The sequence below is a fragment of the Gavialis gangeticus genome, unplaced genomic scaffold, assembly GCF_001723915.1.
Source record: "Gavialis gangeticus isolate Ggan-Ray unplaced genomic scaffold, GavGan_comp1, whole genome shotgun sequence".
Classification (NCBI taxonomy): domain Eukaryota; kingdom Metazoa; phylum Chordata; order Crocodylia; family Gavialidae; genus Gavialis; species Gavialis gangeticus.
Window position 1 is genome coordinate 65,472,674 of NW_017729030.1, and position 17,514 is coordinate 65,490,187.

A 17,514-nucleotide genomic window follows, 5' to 3' on the forward strand; every position below is an offset into this window, starting at 1 on the left:
AGGTTCTTCTCAGGGAGCTGGTCTGCCACTACTTGTCTCTGCTTATGGGAAGTAAAGGGAAGAAATGGGGTGCAGAAGAGCTGGAAATGAGGAAGAGAGGATTGTGGGATCACTGCTGGCGGACCTCCTGTGCTCCAGGCATGCACACGTGAAAATGATGAGCACAAGAGAGGTTGACCTCATACCTGGAAGTTTAGCAGCAGTCATCAAACACAGGGGTTTACCTTTAGATAGTTGGTGGACATGATCTTGAGGACTGCTTTATGGTATACCCTAGCTAGAAGGGTATACGTGGCCAAAGTGATGTGCATAAAAATGTTCGTGAGTGTACTCTTGTCTTAATTGTTTAAAGCTGTTGTATTTCCCCTGTAAATTCAGGCTTGGTGCATTAGATAGCAAGTTTCATACCCAGCTATCCATTTGTACACACAAATATACAATGTTGGCCAGCACTCTTAGCAGTTGTGCACTGATTAGGCACATTTGTTTACAGGCATTTTTACATGTGAACTGCATGGCTGACTTCTCAAAAATCAAGTCCAAAATCACCAATGATCATTAAGAATAGAGGGCACCCTACAGAGAATGAGAGGTGAAAACAGGGAAGAGGAGATGGGAAGTAAAGGGAAGAAGTGGGGTGCAAAGAATTATAGCAAATGGTTATCGTTTGGTATAATTATGTATCAAAGGCAAATGAGAAGTTGTCTAGCTGTCACTGAACCAAGGAGACAGTGTAGTAAGGAAACTCTTAAGACCCTTTCCAACCCCATGGTTTGATCAAATGACTCTTTTGTGTAATTTTTTTTTTAAATAGCTACAAAAATATTCATTTTTCTAATTTTGCTTAGTTTTTTTTTCCCCCAGCACATTTGGTAAGGGACATTGTCAAAAGCTTTTTGAAAATCTAAATATACTCTATCAACTGGACCCCCTTAGCCACAAATTTATTGATAACCTCAAAGCATTCTAGGACATAAATGCTTTACAAGAACCATGTTGACTGTTCCCCAGCATATCACATTTGTCCACATGTCTACTAATTGTATTTTTTTATTACAGAATGTACCAGTTGTTGGGAACAAATGTTAGAGTCACTGGTCTGTAGATCCCTGCATCACTGCTGGAGCCCTTTCCAAAGATTAATGTTACATTGTCTACAGTCCCATCCTTTCATGTAGAGGCTGTTTTAAGCAACAGTTTGCAAATTTTTGCTAACACTTCTGGAGCTGTGTAGCTGGGTTTTTAGAACTCTTGGGTGAATGCCACCAGCTAGTGGTGACCTGTTACTATTCAGCTTGTCAGTTCTTTCTAAAACTTCTTATTTTCACCTATTTGGGGGCCATTCTTCATATTTTATCCACTGAAATGAATGGATCTAATGTGGGACTACCCCAATATCCTCTGTAGTAAAAAAACAGTGAAGAGAATCTGTTTAGCTTCTCTACTGTGGTCCTGTTTATCCTGGTTGCACCCTTTATGCCCTGGCCATCTAAAGACCTCACCAACACTCCAACAGGCTTTCTGCTCCTTATGTACCTGGAAACAAATGATTAACTTTCATGTTTCTAGTGAAATGCTCCTCAAAGTCCTTCTTAGCCTGCCTGATTATGGCTTTATGTTTAACTTACCAGAATTTGTGTGCCTTTCTTTTCCTCTTTTGGGCATGACTTCCATCATTTAGTAGGATCTTTCTGCTTCTGCTAGCCTCCTTGACTCAACTATTTACCTATGCTGGCTTTCTCAGGATCATTTGGTGTCTCTTGATTTGTGGTATCCATTTAATCTAAGCCTCTAATATACTATTTTTAGATAATCTCCATGCTGCCTGGAGGCATTTTGTCCCCGTGTCTGCACCTTGTGGTTTTCTTCAGATTTGCTTCCTCATTTTCACATAGTTCCCCTTTTTAAAGTTAAATATTGTTGTTGTGGATTTGCTTTTGGCTTATTTCTTCCTGCTTTTTTCCCCCCCAGTAGAGTTCCTCTATTTAAAAAAGTATTTAGTAAAAAAAAAAAAAAAAAAAGATTTAAGTCAAGAGAGCTTTCCCTCCCTACAATTTGTGCCCAACATCAGGATCTTATTTCATCATTGGAAAAAATATAAGCTGGACAACAGCAGAGTGGAGAAGCTGTCAGCGAATCAGGAAAAGAATCAACTCTCAAAATAAATCTCTTCAGCAGGTTCCCTGTTCATGGTAGGGTGACAGCCTGTTTCTGAAATTGCCAGCTCGGCTGGGCAGTTACAGAGTGCAGGAGGATAAGGCAATGCTATTCAGAGAAGGAAGCCTGGTGTGGAATCTGTAGTCAGGAAGGACAGTGGAAAGATTTTCACTGATTTATGCCCTTTGAGTCAATGGACTAGGCCTGTAGGAAGAATGCAGCTAGACACCTGATTCAGTACAACCTAGCATGTAGCTATTCATTCTGCAGCTTGCCCTTCCCCCTGCTACCTCCTCCCTCCATTTATTAAAGAAATGGCCTTGGGAGCGTCCTCCCTGGGCTGGTTCCTGCAGAGAAGAGACTGATTTAAATCTGTCATTTCAAGATGGTTCATCATCCTGCAACCAGCACTGACTGTGCTTTTACATCCATTCTCAGAGCTTTGTAATGGAAAATTACAGAAAGTAACAGTACTAACTGGGCTGTACGAACAGTAATGAGGAGAGAAAGCTTTGGATTTGGGCTGAGGCCCAGCTCCATCTTCTAAAACTTGGCTGCTCCACTGAAGTACCTGAAACTGCACCTTCCATCCCCCCTCCAGCAGGCTGCATGGTCTTAGAGAAGCCACAGTAAAATATGCTTAGAGAAAAAGACATGTAAAAGCCATCATTTTGGCTGACACAAGCTCCATGAGGTCCATTTCTCTACCACTGACCACCTTGCCCAGTCACAAAATCATTTACAAAATCCAGTGAAAATGGTGCTGTGGCCTACCTGATTAAAGTTAGGATGACCATTAGGGCTGTGCAAAGTTTCAGTCCCTGATTAGATTTGGTGGAGATTTGTCTCGATTCGGTGGCTGAATCTCTGAATTCAAACTGAATCAGGACCCTTTAATCTCTCTGAATCAAATCAGAACCCCCTGAATCAATTTGGAGAGATTCAGAAAGATTCAGTGATTCAGACATAGACACAGCTTTAAATGTTTTTTCTACATACCTCTAGGTAGCAGGGGCTCGCAATCGCTGTGGTGCTGGGGCAGATGGAGCGTCCCACAGAAGCATGGGGGGCTCCCAATGCACTCAGCAACAGACCCAGAAGTGGACCAGAAGCACTTCTGGGTCCACCGAGGAGCGTGCTGGGAGCCCCCCACTCCGTACCCCCCCTCCCCAGCTTGGTGACTGGTGCCTCCTGGGTCTGGGGGGGGCACCCAGGGTCCCCCTGCCACTGATTGCCAAGCTGGAGTGGGGTGCAAGGGGCCCCCTGCGTGCTCCCTGGCAGACCTGGAAATGGATCAGAAGTACTTCCAGTCCACTTCTGGGTTCACCGCCGAGCATGTGGAGGGTCCCCTGTGCTCCTGTGGGACGCTCCATCTGCCCCAGCATTGCAGCATTCATGAGCCATGCCTGCTACCTCAAGGTATATAGAAAAAGCTTTTAAAGCTGTGTCTATTTCTGAACTGCTGAGTCACTGAATCAGCGTCAAATCTTCAGATTCGGCTTTGGCTGAATCAAATCAGGGACAGTGATTCGAATCAATGAATCGATTCACTGTCCCTGATTTGGGCCAAATCTGAATCCGAATTGAATAGGGGCTGCTTCGCACACCCCTAGTAACCATATGTCCCACTATAGCCAGGAAAGTCCCAGATTTCAGCAGCTGGTCCCAACCGGCTGTTAAGAATTATAATGGGCATCCTAGAAATGGCATCACGCTTCCTGACATGTGACACTACTGTGCAGTAGTCACAGGCTACTGTGCGGTCAGTGTCTCATGTAGACACAGCCACTTGGTAGTGTTCCCTCAATTCCCACTCACCAAGTACAAGGCAGTGAGGTGTCTGGTCCTTATTCTCTACCTCCTATATTATTACATAGCAGGAACCTTGGAGGTACTATTAACTCATTCTCAAGATTTCATTTTTAGCTCCACACCTATATTCAAAAACTATGTAACAATCTCTCATAGTGCCAGCAGAAGTATTGCCTTTCTAAATTGAGTAGGGGTATTGCGGAAGGTCACAGGCCAACCCCGTTTATTCTTTCTTCGGCAGGTTCTTATAGAGCATGATGGCTGAAAGGGATCTTGGAGGTATGGTTGATCACAGGATGTACATGAGCTGCCAGTGCAATTCTGTAGTCAACAGAGCTAATAGTATACTGGGATGCATTAGCTGATGTGTCGCAAGCAGGGCTAAGGAAGTGATACTGCCTCTCTACTCAGCACTGGTGAGACCCCAACTGGAGTACTTTGTCCAGTTCTGGGTGTCGTGCTGCAAAAACAACATGGATAATCTTGAAAAGGTCCAGAGAAGGGCCACAAGAATAATGGCCTTGAGGACAAACCTTATGAGGAAAGACTAAGAGATCTGGGACTGTTCAGCCTGGGGAAGAGATGACTGGGAGGGACTTGGTGGCCGTCTATAAGTATGTAAGGAGCGAATATCGGGAACTGGGAGAAAAATTGTTCACTAGGGTGACCCAGAGAAGGACAAAGAGCAGTGACTGTAAACTGTGTTGGTTTTAGGTTGGATGCAAGGAAGAACTTCTTTACAGTAAGGGTGACCAGAATTTGGAATAAACTTCCCAAGGAGGTGGTACAGTCCCCAACCTTGAAAGTCTTCAAGAGGAGATTGGACAGACACTTTGCTGGGATCATTTGATCTCAGTAGTATTCCTGCCCAGAGCAGGGGAGTTGGACTCAATGATCTCTCGAGGTCCCTTCCAGCCCTTAATTTCTATGCTTCTATTGTTTTTCTTTCTTTTGGGGGTGTGGGTGGGGGGTGGGGGGAGGGTTGGTATTTCATCCTGTTTTATTGCATTGTGGTAATTCTGCCTGAGGAGAGTTCTGGAGTGGTCGAACAATCAGAAGCATGTGGTGCAATCTGAAAAAAGTTCATTCAAAGCTGGTTGGGAAATAGTTTGTGCCCTTTGGGATTGTGTCCTCTGGCAGGTTGTAGTTCTGCTGTTCTCACAGGTTCAAGAATTTAGAGATCAACAATGCTGTACAGGTGGGAACAGAAGTAACTGTAATTTATTATTCTCCAGTCAGGTGGAAGAAATAATAGCATGACCAGAGCAGTCAGCGTGACCAAATGAACAGTGCACCCAGTATCTGCAGTAACAAAAGCCCATAGACTAAAGTTAGTTTGCAAACAATAGTCACCCAACAGCTACGGCAAGAGAGTGCACTGTAGAAATAGCTGTGGATAATTTAGTGATAGAATAAGGCGTAAATTCCTTGGCTGTATTACATGCAGTGAATGATTCAACCAGTTCTGTATCCTTTTCTTTCTTTAAGTGTTTATATGGGACAATCCATGCTATATGCGGTGCCTCTTGTATTGCCTGCAATACACATTAACCTGTGTCTAATATTAAGGAGAAAGAGGTGTAACCATAAGACACGCAAGGCAAAAGGTTAGCAGGGTGATGAATGATGGAATGGGCATGTACAAGGAATCAGAGCTGAGATTGTATGCACAGCTTTAATTGTGGTGTGTTTTTACTTCTGAGCAGTCGCCTTGTAAACTTATTAATATGATTTCAAAATAACATTTTTGTGTGGATGGATCAATATCACCAACCCATTTGTTCAAAATCATGAGTCAGGCATCAAAAATCATGAAAGAAGCTTAAAATGATGTGTTCTTTATAAGTAAATGTGACATTCTTTTCATTTGCCTTTTTTGTTTCTGGGCTTTTATGGTACACTCATGTCATATTTTCAAGCTATTCCTTTAACAAGGAGAGCTGAGAATTCAAGAAGAGCAACAAAAATAGTGAGAATATCACAAGAATTGAATGCATCAGTGTGGGTATATTCCATACAGATGTATACACAAACAGGTTCAGGTATGCAAGCACTTACTGAATAAAATGAAGGCCCATACATGACTCTTTATATAATGGAAAGTTTTCTTTAAAGCAATCTTCTGAAGTCCTTTGAAAAGACTTTGCAGGTTTGAAGTTGTCAAAGGTTATTTTCAGTAATATTTTCTCAGACTTTAAAATCTCTTTTTTTGTTGTCGGGAAAATGAGAAATAATTATTCAAGGGTAAATAATCAATGTAGATTAGAAAATGTGCTACACGTGCTGAGAGTTAGATCCCTGAGGCATAATTATGACTAGTTTATAAAGAGAAGGATGATTACACAATACTTAAATGACTATGTTTAGAAGAACCCTGTTTTTGATGGTGGCATGGCATATGAGTCCTACTTTCGCTTAAGATATAAATTAAGCAATATTTTCATAGATGCATAGGTGTAGCTGGCAAATGCTACAGCATGGAACCTTTAATTTCCTGGGATAATATTTCATAAAGTAAGCCAATGGGGATTAATTTTATTTCTAAACTCTGTGATGATATATACATTATGGTGTGGCACTATGGGAATCTATTTAAGGTCCTGTTTTGTGTAATACCCCTCTCCCCCCCCCCAATCCACACTTCAAATAAAATTCTTGTTTGTTTCAAAATTGTTATTTTAGTGTTGGGGCAGAAGTAGAATCGGAAGTGATTAGACAAAGGATTCCTGAATTATGCCACACTACGGAGGCATTTGACTGAGTTCCAGAGCCCTCAGTATTTCCTTTTCCCCCTTGTAAGAAAGCAGCAGACACAAGGCGGGAATTGAATCAGACTTGCTGAGATTCAATCTCCCTTTAGTTGACTAAAGTCAAATTCCAAGTGCTCTTACTCTTGTTGCTGGTAACATCACCATGGAACATAAGTTCTAGTGAACTCAGCATGGGGTGTTAAAGACTAGGCTAGAGATTTCCTTCATATCCAGACAAAACACGGTGGCTAATCTCAAGACCTCAGGAATGTAAATCCTTACCACAGCCCCCGCTGTGATACCTTTCTTATACAGAAGATTGCCTTGCTCTGTGAGTAAATCCATGGAGATGACTAGGAATGCTGGTAGAGTCAAGAACTACCCAGTGTGGATGGGAGCATTGCATTGTGGCCCTAGGAAGGCTTGTCCATAGAATAAAAGACTGTGTGTGGGTATGAAATCTGAGGAGTCCACATGCCTCCTAATGGATGTGAATAGTCTTCAACAGTAGCTGGGAAATAGGGAATGACAGCCTAGAAGGTAATTCTTCCTCAAAGTCCCACAGTTAGGGATGGTGCTGAAGGGGCATTGTGAGCCACCCAGTGTACAGCACATTCATCTGGCTGAGAGTTTTAAAATGGTGTTGTCAGCCAAGGGGATTCTTAGCCATCCAGAGCATGGGACAGTCCAACCCACCCTCCAAAAGTTTATTTTCCATTGTAGAGCAAATAGAAGGTCCCAGGATCCAGGGCCCCTTCACTCCCCTTCTCCACCTCACAGCAGCTACATGGGGGCAGTCACAGCATCTGGGTTGCAACAAGCTCTTTAGCTACAGTGTAATGGCGCTCAGGGATGGAGATTCATGGGGTTGCCACTTCCACCCTCTTGTAGCCCTTTAGCCTACTCTTGCTGCAGAGCTGGCGTGTAACTGGGGGCGTGTCTACACAAGATTCTTCAAGGCAAATTAGCCTAAATTTAAGGTGTGTTAGGGTATGTGTCTAGACATGCACACCCTTAATGAACTTTAAAAATGGTGATTTGGGGCTAAATTTGATACCTATAAATGCAGGTATCAAATTCAGGCACGAATAGTAAGGTGAATTAATGCATGTGTAGACATGTTAAAGTGTATTAACTCTGTGTGTGTGGACTGACTGAGACTGACTGGGGACTACAGTCCACACACAGAGCATTAATGATTTTTAATGCCTGCACTTGTAGTAGCCTGCCTAAACCCGCTTAATGCACATTAAGCTAATGTGCATTAAATTTAGGCATGCTAAAATGCATGTGTAGACATGCCCTAGGTATGTAAACAGTGTTGATACACAGAATTAGCAGAAGAATGCAGATTAGCAGTAGCTAGCCTCTTCTAACCTAGGGCCTAATCCAGTACCTCATCAAGTCAGTGGAAAAACAGCGACTGATCTCAGTAAGCTTGAGTTGGATCCTTATGTCATTCCATCAGCAGAGCTCTAAGGGGCATCATTGCTGGGACTGGCAGCTTTGAGTACATATGCTCAGCACCTCAGATGATGAGGCTTCTTTTCTTCTAGGTGCTGTCAAGTGGTTTTAAGGGCCTACCCTAGCCCCTCTTGCCCCTCCTTCCTGGATGGAAACATTTGGTCTTTGTCTTTCTGAGTAATACTTCATGAACGATATCATGTACAGCATGACACCTAAGACCAGCGATAATATTCAAGTTGCACCCTGGCACAATGAGGTCAATTGGATTTTCTATTTCTTTAGCTTGGGTTAACCTAACAAGGAAACATCAAAGCTAGCCTGTTTATATGATTGTCATTGTGTTGACAGTTTCCAGCTGAGCCAGAGTGGGGAAAGAACATTTCGCAGTAGCCATACTCACATGCACAATAGTAAATCTCCCTGCAATTAGTGAATGTTACGAAACTGGCTCACATGGAGGCAGTTTTCCAGTGACTGTGCAATTAGAAGTGGCAGACACTTCATCACATTTCTAAGTGTAGGCAGTGACCTGCACAACAGACTGACAGGGTAAATGAGTGCTCAGAGCTCACAGGTGCCCGAACCCCAGCGACACATTTCTCTCCTTGTGCTAACTCCATAGTTCACTAAGAACTTGCTCTAAGGAGTTTCAGCTGGATATCCCCTCCCTCCCACTCCCCATGTCTCATCCAGTCATGTCACTGTTTTCCAGGAAGTGTAAGGATTTCTATCTGATGACATTATTGTCCAAGAGCTATAAAGCTACAGTTGTGACTTTTTCTTCTCTTTCCATTTTCAGCTGTTCCATGTGCAATTTCAGGTTTTGGTATGCTGATCTGTTTCACAACTCAAGCAACGGATGCTGAAGAGTTTTGCTTGCATAGTATACTCCAGTTAGCTATGGTATAGATAATTCTTCAGCTCCTTGGTACTAGTGTCAACAAGCCTGCTGTAAATCTTCTGAGGACTACACCATTTGGTCTTGGACACTTCCAGTTCCTGTGGAAAGCTGATCAAGTTCAGAAATGGCCTATGGGGTGTTCTGCTCCATCTGTCTACCACCATCTTTGCTAAGATGACCATGAATAGCAGATCTTCCATTTGTATCTTCCAGGAAGCTCCTTGCCTGCTCCATGTTCATCCTTTTTTGTTTTGTTTACCTGTGACCTGAATATCTCAGCACCATAAAGTTCTCTAAGGGCTTTCCTCTACCTCATACCCTCAACTTCAGTGAACCATGTTCTAATTTGTTCCCCCTAAATGGTAAAGAGTGATCAGTAAACTCCCTTCTATGCTGCAGAGCAAGTTATCCATCTGTAATTTGAGGGTGCTCAAAAAAAATCCTATTTCTTTATAGTTCCTAAAGGGGACATAGTACAGACTCAGTGGATTCATCTACACATGCATTAGTGTGCCATAGTTACTGCACGTTAAATTTAGCACTTGTAATAGCAGGTACTAACTTAATGCCGAGTAACTGGTGCTGCTGCACAGTACTGTCGGCACATGCCTTTAAAGTGATGCTAATGCGCAGTAGACTAATTCTACTGTACATTAATGTGATAGCACAGCTTTTGTCTTCAAATGCTGATGCACAGTAGGATTAATTTACTGCATGTTTAGGATCTCATGTAGATGCGCCCAGTCTGATGCAATGGTACTCAATATTTTTAGACTCAAGGCACCCTTCATTTGGCTCAAGGTATCCCTCCATACTTTTGTGAACTGAGCAGCACCCCATTTAAAAAATGAACTTAATTACATTGCTTGCCTTCTTGCAGAGGGTCTAGGCAATGGGGGACAGGGAATGGTCAGGCAGGGATATGCCTCAGCCTGCACTTATCTGTTTATCTCCTCACACTTTGTGGCATCCTCCAAAGGATCTCATGGCACCCCATGGTGCCTTGGGACCCTGATTGGGAATCACTGGTTTAGTGCCCTTGTGTAGCTCATATGGGCCTAACCCAGCTTCTGTTGAAGACAGTAGAGAGAGAGAGAGAGAGAGAGAGAGAGAGAGAGAGACTTTCAAAGACTGAAAAGGAAACTAGATCAGGCCTTTAGTCACTGAGTATGAGATTTCCAAAGTTATTTCAGGGCTGAACATGGGAGGCATTGGGCGCGGGGGGCTTGTGGGGCCTATAGCCACCCCAAAATTCACCTTACTGCCCCATATCTACCCTTCCCAGCGCTGCCCCTATCTAAGCCCCCTGCCTCTCCCTGGGCCGCTGCTTTCTGCCCTGCACAGCTGAGCCTGCCCCACTCCTGCCTGCATCTTGTAGGGGTGCAGCACTCCCGACCTGGCCTGGCCTGGCCCAGCTTATGGGGCCCATGTTCCTCCCCCGCAACAATTTTCTGTCTAGTGTCTATCCCACATCAGCCCTTTCACCTGGAAAAGGCTGGCACTGCCCCTGGGACTGAAAGATGAAGACAGGTACCCAGTGGAAATTTAGGGGTGGATGGATACCTAACTCCTATTGGTTTCAATGGCAGTTAAGTGCCAAACCTGCTCAGACCCCTTTGAATATCCTGTGAGGCTATCCTCCTGCATCTTCTAGCCCTTAAATACCTTGGATAATCTGTCTCCAATTCTGCAGCACTTGAAGACAGATGCTTTTCAAGCTAACAATGGCAAAGTTTCCAAGAAGAAGGTTCATTTTCTTTTATTACTTATCCCTTGAAGTGTCCCATAGAGAGATGTGCAGGGAGTTCACACCTTTCTTCCAGCTATTATGTCAGGCTTTCTAAAAGTCCTGCTCATAACCTTATGGGCTAATAGCAGCAAGTTATCATTTCTTTTACCTTCTGACTTAACTGATACCAGGGGAAGTTGCTTGCATTTTTGAAAGTCAGATCACTTATTTAGATTACCTAAATAAATAATTATTTTCCCTGGCACTCAGATAAGGAAGTTTGTTGTCCTATTAAGGCACTCATGCCTGAGGATTTGACTCCCCTATTCAAAAATCATAAGTCAAGCTTCAAAACTGGTTTAAACACAAGGTTAAAACCCACTCTAAATAAAGGACTCTTTCCTTTACCCCTGTGTTTTGAGCCGTCAGAATTCACTCCAGTGACATTTTCCAAGATTTTCTTTACAACCACACAGACTCGAAATTTTCTTTTTAATGGAAGTCAAGATGTTTATGTGATCACAGGACTCTTAAGACTTTAAGGAATATATCCCATATTGCAAGACTCAGCAGATTTGTAAACACTTTGACTTGTGGTTTTAGACATATGTTTTTCATTGTTCGGTATTAAACTAGTAAACAAGGGGTTAATAAATTCTGGTGAGATTTTGTACATGGGCTAAACTGATGTGCAGGGTCACTGGGAGGTGAAAGTTGTTTACAGCTGCTCCGCATCCTGCCCTCTTACACTAGTTAGAACTAGTTCCTGTGCCTTTCGCAAGATAGTCTGTTTTTGTCTTCTGCTAGACGGAGCTCTCCTGGTACAGGCAGCCCTGCTCTTGGGATCTCCAACTTCTTTTGATCTTCCTAATCTTGTCCTGAACAGAGCTTTCACTGCTGCCCCAACCTCCTACTTCTGCCTCTGTAGAGGGAAAGGACTGGTCCCAAAAGGAGCCAGCAGCAAAGGATGGAGAACCGTGTACACAGTCAAAGGATGGAGAGACCTAAGCTGTGGAATTCACATCCAGGCCTAATGTTCATAGGGCCAAATACTGCCCCCAGATGTACAGATGTTGCTCCTTTTTACTTTAATGAGCACTGCTTTTGTGCAGTCAGAGTGACAATTTGCCCTTAAATATTTGGGTTAGAAGGTAGAAAGTGCAGGGAATCCATCTTTCATTCCAAGAGCTGCAGCAGGGAGAGGGTTAGATGTGTTATTTTTCTGAAACAAATAACATACACACACATATACACATGCAGTCCTGTGTACCTACCCCCACCCCCTGCAAATACATGGTAAAATTCCCTGCTCTACTAGTCTTTTTTTCACAGGTATAACTCAAATAACTCAATGTGTATGTCATGCCAAACAGTCCATTTTCCTCTCTTTATTATAGCTACTTAGAATGACTCTTATGAATGAAATGGAGTTACACTGCTGTCGCGAAGCAGTCATGCCGAGGGGGCCTAAATGCCCTTGAGCCAGCAGAACTCACTGGCATCCACTAACCACCTCATATGCTATTTCTGTTTAAATAACATGCACTTGTATGTTGCTTCTTCATCAAAGTGTAAACCTCTAGCGAAGGGAACAAGCTGTGTACTAGCCTCTGGGATATTTCCTGTCTTCCAGTTCTACAATGACGGCAATGAGAACAGTGACCTCTTTGGAACACATTTCCAATGGATGTGATCTAATGGGACAGCCATAAAGACATGAAAGTAAAGAACTGTGTCAGCAGACGTGCAAGAGCCATGTGTATTAGAAAAGAAACAGGAATGTTACCAGACATGGAGAGGAACTTCCCACAGTCTATCTGCACATTCCCATTCAGAGAGATAAGGCCTGAGGGCTTTTTAATTAGTAGTGGTTAATAGGCAAGCTAGTTAAGCGGAGCATCCACCTTGCACAACACTCTAGAAAGTCCAGGCCTCCTCCCGAAAGAGTATCAGTGTTGGCTCTCCCCACCTTACCATTGAACATTGTTGACAATAGCAGATTCATTGTAATTAGAAGTGTGCTAACTAGGGTGAGTAATTCAGAACCAATTCAAGCACCCAACTCTCTCCAGCTGCTATTAAAGTTTATGGCTTGGGCAATCAGCTGCAATGGGCCCTAATTTCTAATTGAATCCACTGCTCCCTACACGTGAGATGTAAACAAATTAGATAAAAACATGCGCACTGATGATCCTCCTAGGGATCCATAGTCTTCTTGGGTCTCACTAAAGACCTCATCCACCATGCCCTGCTGAAGTCAATGGGGAATGTTGCTGTTGGCTTCAGAAGTCCCCAGGGTCTTTCCTGTTTAGTAAGAGAAATCCCCTCAGCTTTACTCCAAACAACTTGGTTAAGAATCTGGTTCACGTTTTTCATAGTCTGCTGGAGAGGAGAACATTTAAGCATGCAGCCTGTGTGGTAGTGATGAGAGTGTATGCAGCCTATCCAGAATGACTGGGAGTGGGAGCATTGGTATGAAAGTAGCTAGACCAAGCTGAGAAGTTGCTTCCCCTTGCTCAGCCAATCTCAGTTTTTCTCTCATTGAGCAAGAGGATTTCTGGTCTTGCCAAAACTGCATCAGAAGCAAACTGAAAGATGAAGTCCAGGAGCAAATAATGATGACTTTGAAGATGAGTTGGAGGGGGAAGGGTGGAATGAATGGTGAATGAAATTGCAGCTCCACTTGAGGCTGATCACAGAATTCCCATTGACTTTAATGGGGACCAGCTTTCACCCTCCACTTCCCAATCAGCTGGTAGGGCATCAGAACCATGGAAAGAACCAAGTTCTGTGGTGAAACATTGACCACACTTCACTTCTGGTTCTTGTCTGGCTATTTGTATTTATTGCCTTTAGGAGTAGAACTATCTCTGGGGGTGGCCAGAAGCTCGCTAAATACCTGAAAGGCAATTATAGAGAGGAAGGAGATAATCTCTGTGACCATTGGGGACAGGACTAAGAGAAATGACCTCAAGCTGCAGCAGAAGAAATTTAGGTTGGAGATTAGAAGCAAATTTCTGACTATGAGGATAGTCAAGCATTAGGAAGACTACCTAGAAAAGGTGTGGAATCTCCATCCATCCCTGGAAATATTCAAGAGTTTGTTGGACAGACACTTGGCTGAGATGGATTAGTCAGGGATAATCCTGCCTTGACTAGGGGGCTGGACTAGATGACTTTATGATCTGCATGTACATTTTGTTTATATGAGTAAATGGAGCCACTTTTCCCCCCAGCACCACACAGCTTCGTTTTATATTGCAGTAGTGCCCAGATGCCAGCCAAGAGCAGGGCTGTATAGTGCTGGATGCTATGCATATGTGTATGCATGTGCACATGCCGCATTGATGGCAATCCCTGCCATAAAAAGCTTCCCTTTTGCTTCCCATTGGTAAGCAACAGTGATTTGACCTCCTACCATAGGTTTGACAAATACTGGATTTGCAGCTGGTAACTACTTGGAGGTTTGAGCCATATCAGAATATGTTTGCTCACAAAGGGAGCAATTTCTCCTATGGACAGCCGTACTGAAGCATGAGTAAAGGATTCAGTCTGGCCTTCTGTGTTTTACTGGACTCCTGGTCCACTAGGCAGGGCAGTGGGATTCAGCCATATGTAGAAACACATTTATTAGATAAAGTCAGCCTCTCATAAACCTCACTATGTCACAGGCTGGGACTGCTTGAATGGGTTTCCAAATCTACCTATGGGAAAGGGCCCTTTTCTGGAATCTACCACCCACTGTCCTAACTGTAGCATAAACCATATGCCCAGGGTGTCTTAAATGCAAGCACCAAACCTTGCTAACCTCATCACCAGAAGCAAACTTTCTATGACCCAAACCACACCAAATGGATCCAGACCATGCCAGGACAAGAAATGTAAAACCTAACAATATATCTCCACTAGTCCCACAATAATGACACCCACACAACATTCCTGGATCTTACACCTGTACCTCCAGAAATGTAATATATGCCTAGATGGAAAATATGTAGGAGAAACAAAACAACAACTATGTACCAGAATGAATACACACTGAATATCCATCAGAGGACAAAAATATCCAACTACCTGTGGCGCACTTCTCACAAGACAATCACTCCCTCTTGGATCTCTGTTTTACTCTTCAAAGGGAACTTACAAAATACCTTCCATAGATGAGCCTACGAACTTCACTTCATAAATCTACTGGATACAAAAAATCATGGCCTCGACATTGGATTTATGACACATTACAACCTGCATGACATGTTATACACCAAATAACCTGCCTTCTTGCTGACAACCTGAATTCCTTCATACCTTTCCCTCCCCTTCTCTCCCCTCTTACCCTATCTCTACCCTTTGTCTTCCAAACTTCCACTCATTTACATCTTCACAGACATCTGCTTACCCTAGCTTCTTTTCTATTTTGGAGACCTCAGAACAACAGCAGAGTCTCACAATGCCTGAGGAACAGTGTTTGTGCCTGAAAGGTTGCAAAGAACTTTTCCCAACTATTTAGTTAGTCTAATAAAATATATCACATCTACCCAAAGAATCTGGGTATGCCTGCCTATGTCCTTAGACCAACACAGCTACAACCAACAACCATGTATCCCATAATATACTCAAGTGTAAAGTTTGCTCTAGGAGATTTAGACAATAGATTAATAGATTTCTAAATCCTGAAGGAGACCTTCTGATAATCTGGTCTGGCTTCTTATACTACATAAGCCAGAGGATGGACCTCACCCAGGTTTTCTGCATAAGGTCCACATTTTGGAGTTCAGCCAAAGCAATGGCTCTCAACCAGGGTACCGCAGCACCCTGGGTGCTGTGAGATCCTTTTAAGGGTACTGCAGAACACAAACACCTATGTAAGATTCATAAGATAAACCAAGAGATTTCAAATAGGAATCCAAAGTATCAAAAATAGTCTGACCTGTTGTACTCTTTCTGAGTTCTTTGCAGCAGAAACATTTCTCTATTATTTTTTTTTAGTCAAAAAACAAGTGAGAGCTAAGAGCTGCCATTTTTTCAGGGGTGCTTTGAGTCTTATAAGGGGTGCCTTGAGTCAAAAGAAATTGTGAACCGCTAAGGTGAAGTATATAGGGGCTTTTACAAAGAGACATCCAGTTGTGGGAAGTCAGGAAAGTCATTTCAGCGTTTAATCACGCTCCCTGGAATAAAAGCTCTGCCTTATTTCTATCCTGAATTCTTATAGCTTGGGGGGGGTCTCACTAGTGAATCCTCTCATACTGCCCAAGAGCCCTCTGCTCTCAGATATCTTCCCATGTAGGTTGCATGCCAGCTGCAATCAAGTCAACTCTTGAGTTTTCTTTGATAAATTAAGCTGAAACTTAGCCAACGCTTCGGTTGTGAGTCAGGGCTTTCAGGCCTCATGCTCTTATTCTTGCAACTTTTTTCTGAACTCTTTGCATAGTTTAAGAAGTACCTTGTGAGTCAGCAAAGGTATACTTAAGGCAAAACAGTAATGAACTAAACTCGGTGCAGCTAATGAACTTGCAGTTGTTGCTCATGGGGAAGAAGAACCTTACGCTACCTGACGCCTGTTCTATTTTGACCTAAACAACTGATTGTGCAGATGAGAGGTGGGAGGAGAATGGGGTAGTGACTCAGTGATATGAGAAAAAGTGATGGATGTGTGAAGGAGAAGATAATGGAATCCAGAGATATTAAGAGCAGAAGGGAGCACTGGAGTTTTAGAGGAGATGTGAGTCTGTGAGTAATTCTAAATGATCTGTGTCAGGAAAAAATATCTGTGGAAGCAAACATAAATAGAGACATCACCTCCAGAACTCCAGGCTGTTGACATGAGTATTTCAGGTACTGCCATTCTCCCAAAGCAGCCACCAATGCCTGAAGGCAGAATAACAATTCCAATGCTGGAGTATTATCTTGTTGGGCAGGTTTCTTTGATTCATGGTATCCAGACTGACCCACATGCTCAGTCTGCCACAGAAGCTCTAAGCAGGGAAGGGGCAGTCAGGTAGAGAAACACTCTTTATTTGAGAGGTGGGGGCTTGGGCAGGGAACAGAAAATCTACCATGGCCAAGACAGTGAAGTCTAACAAGGAAGGAGCTGATGCAACCACACTCAGCCCAATTCTTGATTCTCTTAGCTCGTGAGAGTGCTTCCTCAGTGGATGAGACATACCATCAGTCAGAAAGTGACACCGCCCTTCATTCCTCTACCCTTCCCTTGCCCAGAAGCACTCCCGACCGTGAGAAAGTTCTGACATGTAAAGGAGCTTCCTCCAGCAACGCCTCACTTACAGTCAGCTGAAAGGTGAGTGACACCCTCTGCAATAACTGGTTATAGAAGAAAAGCAAATACTCACTGATGCATTTACCTGCCCACGCCTGGAGTGAGAATGCTGCACTGTCTCCTGCTGCCATTTGCTTGGTTTTCCATTCCAAAGTAAACCATTCAACAAGTATACCCCAAAAAGTAGACTAAGTTTACATCAGTCCCATCACACTGTGTGTGCGCGTGCACGTGCGATTGTGCTGTCTCAGAATCCTAATAACAATAGAGAAACGTCAGGCTGTTGGGCATTTTGACTCTAAGGAGTTCCTGGGAAGCCAGATGTTATTTTGAAAGCTGCTCCAATTCTCTGGAGAGTTGCTGGGTGGTAGAGGTGATTATTTACATGTGGCACTAAGCCACAAAAGACACCCCCCCCCCCCCC

The 17,514-nt window shown here is 43.4% G+C and overlaps 1 long non-coding RNA gene across 1 annotated transcript in view; it reads right to left on the minus strand.

Annotated features, from left to right (window-relative positions):
• Positions 1–11,288: 11,288 nt before the first annotated feature.
• The window catches only part of LOC109301262, a 43,261-nt gene continuing 37,035 nt past the window's right edge, over positions 11,289–17,514 (minus strand). Inside the window, exon 3 of the long non-coding RNA XR_002098488.1 lies at positions 11,289–12,004. This is a non-coding gene — a long non-coding RNA (uncharacterized LOC109301262). The remainder of the gene's footprint in view (positions 12,005–17,514) is intronic.